The following is a 9,867-nucleotide window of genomic DNA, read 5'->3' on the forward strand; positions in this document are numbered from 1 at the left end:
CTTCTTGCTAAAACAAATATTAGATGAAAAGAGTCGCCTTTTACCACACTTTGCTTGTAACAACCGACGTATGTAAGCCCTAAACATCGTTTCTACGTCTTTGCATCAATTCAACCAATGTAATTTTGTTTGATTTCATCTTCTTCCAAGATAGTTTAACGAAGACGACGTTTTACAAATAACGCAGCAGTGCTCTAATATTTTAAACGCTTATGTTCTTAACTGCTTGATGGCAAAGCAAAACCACTCAGCAGCTAGTGGTCGGTGTCTATTCCAGGGAAACAGAGCATATAGATGACAGTGTCTGTTACAGGCGCGAGCGACAAGTGTAATGTTTTCAAAACAGTAAAAGATGGATGTCGCAGGACGTCGCACTGGGATGCACTACGCATCCAATTCCCAGACATGAAAACATCTGAAATACACGGTACGTTCCTTTTAACAACTATGACTAATTCACGTCTTGTGCACTAAGGGCGCGCAGCAATATATGGTATTATAAGAGGTTGCACTGAATGTGAACATGTGTAGTTATAAACTGCGGAAGAGTACGCATTTGGGCTGGTTGGTTCATGATTACGAGCAATAAAAACAGCGCTCAACAACAGGACGAGCAGAGGGACACAGACAGCGCAGTTGTCTGTGTCTCTCTGCTCGTCCTGTTGCGCTGTTTTTATTGCTCGTAATGTGTAGTTATGTTGGCGTATTCGCTCTATACAAATGTGTTTAGCGGAGTGAATTAGTTAACAAACGCTGTATTATTCGGAATGCTTGTATGAATGTTTCCCTATTCACAAACAGCTTTACAGCGGAACTCCGTAACTCTTGTTACCGGCGGGTTTCGTTTTTGACGTATGCAAAAAAATTGTCGGAGCTCTCATCGCCCTCTCTCTGGTCATGTGTATAGGGGTGGTGGTGTTGTCGTGGGGGTGTGTTGGCTGTCTGTTTTGTTTTGGGGCTGTGTTGGCTTTGGAGCCGTTGATCCAGATGCGCGCCTGCAGCGGCGCACCCGAAAATGCATACAAGCACAGCGTAAAACATCTGTACAACACGTATCTGTGTGATGGTCGTCGACATCTCGGCCTTCCATGTATTCGCGGCTGACGCGTCGGCCGCTGACATGGATGATGAACTGGTACTTCATTACACGGAGATGAGCGGCTCGCTTCTGCGTGACAGCCTCTCTGTGTGTACAGCTGCATGCAAGAAATACCCGGACAGTCACGAGAAAGCCGCAAAACGGATCAAGCAGACTATGGATAGGCGCCATGGTTCGTCCTGGCACGTTGTCGTTGGTGCTTCGTTCGGCCTTGAAGTGACACATGAAGTGCGGCACATTCTTTACCTGATATGTTGCTCAAAGTTCGCGGTGTGCTTGTGGAGATGTTCTTGAGGAATGCGGCCGCAGGCTGGGCACTAAGCGCATCACGTCTACATCCGTCGCTCAACGTTCGCCGGCTTCGACGTCTCGTTTGTGCTCGTTCTGCGGTAATCGATAGCTGTTGTCCGATTTCTTGTTACGTGGTGCCTTGTACACAGCGCTTTTGTTGTTGTCAGTGCTGACTGGATATTCACGCGTAAATTCGCTGCAATGGTCATAGCGCCGCACGAAGTTTTTCGCACAAATCTCCTTTCTGGTTGAAGCGATATGCTTATGTTCCAAGAGATGTGACAGTCGAGACAGTAAACAAAAAGTCGTACGTTTCGATTGTTATTGCTTGGTGGTTATCGTGGCTGTCCAAAACCAATTCAGTATATGGTGATTGATAGCTGTTAGGTGTACTGCTGAGTGCTGAAGGTGTGCTGTGAACGTTCGTGTTATCAGTGCAATCCGCGCACTGTTGTATCTGTTTCTGTTGCTGTAACGTTGTGTGTGTTTTGAGAATTTCGATTGCAGCGTGTCATTTCTTGCAAGTTTCAGTGCTATCCAGAGTCTACGTACTCTTGATCGGTGCAGTCATGCCTGACATACTGACCTATATGTGCGTTTTTGGTAAGGCATATTCATTTTTCTCGTCAGTGAAATGGAGAAGTTGGTGCATGCATTTGTAAGAGTATTCAGCTCTGTAAATTCTTTGCTAAGCTTTAACTTACCACATATAATTGCAATTTATAATGAAGAGCAACGAAGCAGATGTTGACAAAGATGAAAAAATTATTAAAAGCTTGACGTTTCAGTCCCCACACAGGACTTTTACTCACAAGGCACCCGTTTTCATGTCATCTTAGCCAGCATCTGTTTTTTTTTTTTTCACGATTCCTCCTGACCTGACAAGATTTTATCAGCCTCTCATCTTTATTGCAGAGAAACATTTGTTGAATGATACAAAGTTTAATGTCGTTCAACTACTGTGTCAGTGACGAAAAGGACCTATTACTGCATTCATTGTGCCTGGTTTGCTTTAATGTGATGCCTGTGCCCATTGTGATTTTATTAAGAATTGCAGGGGATCTATTTAGTAAGAAAATAATGTGCACACTCCTCTGTAATAATTTGTAAATTTTTTGCTGTCAGTAGTGACAGTGTTTAGTGGATCAAAATCTGCTTTTGGTATTTAGGAATTTCTGTTGCTGCCAGCACTCAGTCACCCAGCAAGTTTGGCCACTTGAAGCAACAAGTGGTTTGCCTGCCAAACTAACTGAGATTACACTCATTGTTGGGACTAGCAGCTCGAAGCTCCACGCTCTCCTGATCAAGGATGCTACCATGGTAGTGGCTGATTCACAGAGATCACACATGTGCCCTGCACTTGATAATTAAAATTAAGTAGCAAAACCTACCAAGTTGGCTCAGTGACTCAGCCATTCTGCTGCTTTATGTGATGCTTGAAGTTCTATTAATAGCTGTGTTGGCTGCTATCTGATTGGGGCAGAATGCAAAAATGTTTGTGGACCTTGTTTCAGGTGCCCATTAATGGACCAAAAGTGGGCAGCATTATTCTGGAGTCCTATGGCACCTCTTATAGCCCTTGTGTTGCTTTGAAAAATTTAATAGTTGAAAGTGCAAGCACTGTCACATCAAAACAAAGCTTATGGGGTACCACACGTAAAAAGCATCCTATCTTTAAAGATCATGTTTTTTTGTGGCTCTTGTGAGTTGTAAACAAGCTAAAGGTTCTTCATACTGAGACTTTTAAGGACAGTAAAGGCAAATATTAAGTCTTGCTAGAATGGCATGTGAGGCTTCTGAAAACCTTGCAGCATTTGTTTTATGGGAGGAGATGACTTTGTTACAGACAAAGTTATTGAAACCAGTGCACCTCTTCCTCACTTGAAGTAGCCTGCAGTTACTACCTCCATTTGGGCAGCTTATTTGGGTCTTCTTTGACCGTTCATTACTCCGGAGATTAAGAGGGTCTGTGCTCCTAATATTTTTGAGCACAGGGCAAGATAGACAGAAGTGCCAACTTGCCCGGTAATGCAGTCCAGCTATTGTCCTCCCAATTTGAGAGTCTTGGGGCAACAAATAGGTGGCATTAAAATTTAATATTAATGCTAGCAAGAGCTTGGCCTCTGTGTTCTCTCTTAACACTGGTAACACTCTTAGCTTTCAGGGCAGTAAAGAGCCTATTGCACTTTTTTTTCAGCTGCAGATTATGAGGTGACACAATTTGGCAACAGGCTGGTTGCTGCCAGGTTTTGCTATATTGGCATGATCTGACTGGCTTATGAACACTGTCTGCTGTGTGTGCACACACATTTAGTGCGAACAGCTTGTGAAGAAAGGGGAGAGAGTACATTACAAAGACACAAAAAAAAGATGAGGGCTGGAAGAAACCACTGTTGAAAGCTAGGCACAGCACTTTGCCGGAACATTATACTCCATTTCATGCACGGCGAGAGGAAGTGCAAAGCCTAGAGAAACTTCTCGCATGGTTATAACCCTTGACCTAAAAGCAGTATGTCCAGTGTGTCATAAATGAAAGGATATAAAGGTCAGCATCATGTAATTCGATGAAACGTCAAGTCTCATATTTTTGTGTCACAGGATATGATGCAATCGTTACTTGGAAGTCGTTGCATATCTGTACCTTTTCGCCACTGAACAAGTGCAGTGACATGTTTCTTCAGCTAGTGGGCACATTGCACCACTTGTACTCGTGGCCAAAACATAGTATGTTGTATACTGAAGCCACGAATGTGCACAACTAATATGTGGTTTGACTTACCCTTATGCCTGTAAGTTGTAATACAGTAGACTTCTGTTAATTCGACCCTGGTTAATTCGATTTTTTGGTTATTTCGGTCTTGACTAAAGGTCCCTGCTGGTGCCTATGCAGTTCTACAAGCCAAAACTTTATTTCAATCCTAAAATTGGTCTTCGCTGGATAATTCAAACTTGACGAGTCAGGATGCACACACCTGACTCCGATGGTGCCTGCTAAACCAAAAAAAGGCCAAAAATTGACGGCACTGTGCAGTTGAATACAAAACCAAAACTACGTTTGCACGTTCATTTGCTTTACCGCATAACAATCGCATTGCGGCGAAGAGGGCTTAAAAAGAACTGTTGCAAAGTCATTGTGGAACTCATATTAGACCCTTGGCAATTTTTCAGGCTAGAAAAATAGTGTGAGCTTCAGATTTCTACATTTTTAAAAGCTTTTTAATGTCATTTATTTGTTCGTTTCCCACTTTGGAAACAGAGAAAGGGAGGCGCATGTTTGATTCGGAGGTGTGTTAAATTGGGAACATAGTGGCAAACGAATCAGCAGTGTTCTGCCGTTTTTTCTGCATCATGTTTAAATCGACCCGCCGGATAATCCGATCAATTCCGGCTCTCCTGTCAAAGGTCGGCTGTACATGTAGTTACTCAATTGAAAGTGTTGCAGATAAAAGATGGCACTGAGAAATGCATAGGGCGAGACTAGTATTAGCGCACTTTCTGTGTAGTTTCTGCAGCATTTCCTGTGAAGTCATAAACGGTGTATGGTTGGGCAGACCAAATGCGATGCAAGATAGGTAAATTGATGCTAATGTCTATCTTTTACACGGTGCTAAGTGTAGGAATGTTGCGCATGCTGCACGACTGGTGAAATATAGCCCAATATACGGAACCTAGATAAAGTGAGTCGCTCTTTATACTGAGCATGCAAAACTTAAGGATTTATATTCGTGTGGACTAGGTTCCTCATAATGAGCTTAACATTGGGTATACTGAATTGGGAACGACTATGATCAGTGCAACACAGCTACTTGCACGCCATGAATGCTGCGTTCAGGGGAGTTATGTTTATCTTTTTGTCATGCATTTTTTTTTGTTGAGCCATTTCTGCTGTGATTGTGCTGGCTTTTACTGTGTCGGTGTTAAAAGGAATGGTCTGCAGCGTGCCTACACCATCTTGGGCATTGAGAACGGCATTCTTAGCAATATCGAGAAGTGGTCAAGACACTGGTAAAAATTGCTGCCTAGTATGTGTAATTTTTGTTGTTTTCAATAAATTCCTTCCTTGCTTCTCTCCCCTAAAGATACCAAATTCATACATAACAAAGACAGCACAACAGTTTAAGTTTGTTGTAGGCAAGTTACGTTTTTAGCGCATAAGCATGCTCGTTTAACGAGTTTCAACTGTAGTACAAGTCACAGTTACATTTTATGCTTATTATAAATGCATTTGGGCCCACTGGCTTGTGAAAATCTTAATTCGCTTGCCATGTACGCTTTAGCGTACATGGCTCGCCATTGAAATCGGCGATGCGATGTTTGAAGCTGCGAACTAAGCGGGCGCCGGAGGAGGAAGGCGCCTAGGTGAGGAATAGAATCGCGCGCCGTGGAAAGTACGAAGAAGCGCGTTGAGAAGGCTTTCAAGCGGTCGGCAAAGCAACGCCACCTACACGAAAGTCTAGGTGGCGGGGAAGGAGACAAGAGGCGAAGCGAAACATTGTGGAGGATGAGGGTAGGCGGAGGCGCTCTAGGTCACCGGTTTGATCTTTGGAAGTTGTATGCGTTATGGAGGTAGCGGGTTCTCGTGGCGGGAACGCAGCACGCAACAAGGTATGGGTTGTCGGTGCCCCAACACTCTGCCGCGCAGCAGCTAGCGAAGTAACCTTTGTGCAGTGTTTCGCTTCAACGCAAACTGAGCGGGAAGAACGCAGCACGCGCAAATGTATGAGCCGTCGGAAGTGTCTAAGACTCTGCCCGCAACGCAGACAGCTTTCAAGATAGGGCGCGCGAGGTCATGGCGAAGTTGCGCAATACTAACGCGGTTGCTGCCGAATACAACGGCGCCGCCCTGCCTCCCGTCCCCTCGGAGCCTAGCGCGTGACGGAAGACGGCGCGCTTCCTTTTCGCTTTCCTCCTGTGCGCGCACGAGATTCAGCCGTCATCGTCGGATCACCGCCGCACGCTTTCACTGCACATGCGGCGCGCGGGGGTGATGTCACCGCCCTTGCACTTCATTCGGAACATCGCGGCGACGACGACGGCTGAAATGTGCCTGCAGTGACCTTTTCTATACGCAGTGTCAATTCCTATATAATTGCTCTCGCAGTTATATAGGAATGGTACTCATATTCTTGTGCGTAACCGGCGTTCACGAAATGAAGCGTCACTAATTTTTTTAATCTAAATAGTCAGATTTGGTGATTTCTTTCTATATTGTTACATTTGTTGATTCTTTCACGTCGTATTTCCAGGTGACCTAGGTAGAAGCATTTGTTCAGACTAGGAACTCTATCTGGAAATAAGAGGAGTAACAGCTGCTCAGGGTGTCTGCCAACCAGGAAAACCTGGAAAACCGGGAATTCTCACGGATTTTGCATAACTTGGGAAATACTCTGGTAAAACTCGGGGAATTTGTGCTTTTATCAGGGAAAATTAGCTGTAATTTCATTGAAAGGGAACGAGAGTCGCGCTAATGCTGGCTCGAGTAACAGAGAGGAATCGTAACGAATCGTCTCTGGTGACGTTTCGTCGGCTGGAGGAGTTCCCAGTGTACAGTAAACGACCGATTTTCTAGACGCCCAATTTTCGGGACATGCCCGAAAATGCGGACGGCTTCCCGGCACCGCCACCTACCCCATAGAGGCAATGTACACGAACGTATGAAATTTAAGCGATCAAGGCAGAAAGCTGGGCTAGTTGGTGTGTCATAATTATTCAAAAGACTAGCGCAAAATAGCAGGGACAAAGACAGAGAAGACGACAGGACGTCATCTTCTCTGTCTTTGTCCCTGCTATTTTGCGCTAGTCTTTTGAATAATGTATGAAATTTAGGACGCAAGAACCCGTCGCCGTCCGATTTTCTGGACTTTATTGCCGTGACTGCAAGTCCGAAACAGCATTAATTAAAGCCACCACCGCCGCCATTTTGACTATCACGCCACCTCGAACCGGCGCTCTCGCACGCAGATCCGCTGGCAGCCGCAGCCACCACCTCGGCAACGCTAGGCCTAGCTGCTTCGACGTTCGCTATTGTTAGCAATTCGCCGCTGTTAGCCAAGGCACCGACTCAGCTTTTGTAATCCTCGCCAATGACTTCGAAGCACGGAAAGCACAACGCGTTGCAATATGCCGGTTTTCGAAAGTAAGCTTCGCCTCAATACGGGAATCTTATGCGGTGAAGCATATGCGAAGTACCGCGGTGAAGCTTAACAAGTGCGGGAAGGGGCAATTGTCATGGGACCCAGTATGTATTCTTTAATTATACACGCAGGCACCCGCCGTCTCCTGTCACAGTACGAGCACCAACATGCCTAATAAGTGTACTGGCAGGCCTTCAGAGTCTTTTCGGACGTGGTCGTGGCGATTTGAGCCCTCAAGGGCAGTAAAAGACATGCATTCATTTTTTCGGACTGTCCGAATTTTCTTATGTTTTCGCGACCACTAGGGAGTCCGAAAAAAAATCGGACGTTGACGGTACAACTGACCAAGAGGGTGCTTCAAATGGTCCGTGGGGCGAACGCGCGGCGGGAGGAGGACGAGAAGAAAAAGGACCGACACATTGAGGAATGAATGATAAAGCAAGTGTGCCGCCGCCTCTGTGAAGGAGATTGAGCTCAAAAAACAAAGTGTTGGCGGACGCCGAGATGCTGGTGTCCCTCATCCAAACCAAAATAAACTTTTTAAAGCAGTGAAATGCTGCACTGAGGCGCTGTGCACGGGCTGAGGATATGTCAGGACAGCTGAGGTTGACACATGCGACAAAGTTCGGGCTTCATACCAGTGAACTTGCTATCAGTTGATAGAAATAGTTCATATACAAAATTATTCGCTTCTGTATGCATCTCTTTTTATTCGTATTTAAAAATGTTCGACTTGATTTGCTATGATCATTACAATTTCTTTCGAAGATATTTTATTCACTCTGTATTTTACTAACCCCTCCTTTCTGTTTTCTTTTTGAATAAAATAAACACTACTCCTTAGTTTCCAAACGGGAGTAAGTTGTTTTTTATTTTTTAACATGTTTATTAGCGAGTGACAGCATCGGGCGACATAGTGTCAGCCCGTGTTGACATAAAACGAAGTTCTGTGTCACTCAGGGAATTTTGCAAAGGTACTCGGGGAAAACCTGGAAAGCTCAGGGAATTTGGAAATAACAACTTGGTATACACCCTGTACTGCAACATCATTTGCTTTACACGTGGTGGTGTAATCGATGATGATTATCGTTGTGGTTGTGTTTCCATAATAGTTTTAGCAAACTCAACATTCTTGCAGAACATGAATGAAAACGTAATGTACAGTTGTGAGCAATATTTTTTTAGACCAATGATGTGCACTTACGATGCCGCTGACTGCTTCATTAGAATACTTTCACCGACGGAATTAATCGGCACCCATAGGGAACATTAGTGTGGGCAGGCTTGATATAATACATGTTGTTTAATAGTGCTTGTGTAGCTTTTAGCATTTATTATTTCATCGGACTAGTTGCACAGATGTCCACACTTCTGTCTAGAGCACTAGTGTATGTCACTGCAGGGTAAGAGTGAGCAGTATCACAGCAGCTGTGTAGTTCAAGACACCGTAATGAATAATACATGCTTCACAAGCTTTGTCTCTGAAAATGAGCAGTGACACACACAGATAAACGCATGCACATACACATAAAAAAGCTAGCATATTTGGGTAGACTTGGCATGAATCAAGAACAACATCAGCTGTGACCAACCTCCTAAAGACCTGCAAAGATTTCCAAAGGAAATCCTTAGACAATGCCCGAGTCTACGCAGAGATCAATCACTCAAGATGTTAGTTTATGCATAGACTATTGGGGTTTGATGAGTAGGCTCTTTTCCAACTGTTGCAGCACCTGCTCACATGACTATCACTCATTGCAGTTTTCGTATTTAATCAAGTACTTTTGTACTTTACCTTGCACTCATTATGGCTCGCACTAGTGTGTAAACAAGGTCTAATCGGTTCCTGCGAAGTTTCACATTAGTACGCCTTCTCGTCTCTCTAAGGCGATTATTGAAGATTTCTTGTGCACACACAAGGCATGGTAGATCTGGAGGACAGAGGATGCTTATAACAGGTGTCAATGTAAAACAATGTTTTCTTTGCTTCCTATGGTAGCTTCCATGTGCTATACACAGGCGTGACGGTATCTGTATGAGGAAGCTGTCTGTATTCTTTAGTTCGTACTTCCTCTTGACAATGTCATTTGTGAGAGGTGCAGTTTTCGGAAACCAACAAGCCTTGCAGAAAAACATCAGCATGTGCGCCTGTAAACTGCTTCATGAGAATATAGTCTAGTGCTGCTCTGTTAGTTGTACGATATAGAGCTTCCTCAAAATGCAGGGTACCTCACGTAACTATGAAGTATATTTCTTGCATTAATTTTGTTGGAGTTACCTGCAATGGTCACTCGCTTGGTACTGACAGTTTTCATTCTCTACATAATAGAGTTGTCTTTTGCA

At 44.3% G+C, this 9,867-nt stretch overlaps 1 protein-coding gene across 1 annotated transcript in view; it reads left to right on the plus strand.

Moving 5' to 3' along the window:
* The first annotated feature begins 95 nt into the window (after positions 1 to 95).
* Positions 96 to 9,867, plus strand: part of LOC142557689 (uncharacterized) — a 25,246-nt gene continuing 15,474 nt past the window's right edge. Inside the window, exon 1 of the mRNA XM_075669714.1 lies at positions 96 to 427. The gene's annotated coding sequence lies outside the window, so the exon portion shown is untranslated. The remainder of the gene's footprint in view (positions 428 to 9,867) is intronic.

Source organism: Dermacentor variabilis, chromosome 9 (genome assembly GCF_050947875.1).
Source record: "Dermacentor variabilis isolate Ectoservices chromosome 9, ASM5094787v1, whole genome shotgun sequence".
Classification (NCBI taxonomy): Eukaryota; Metazoa; Arthropoda; class Arachnida; order Ixodida; family Ixodidae; genus Dermacentor; species Dermacentor variabilis.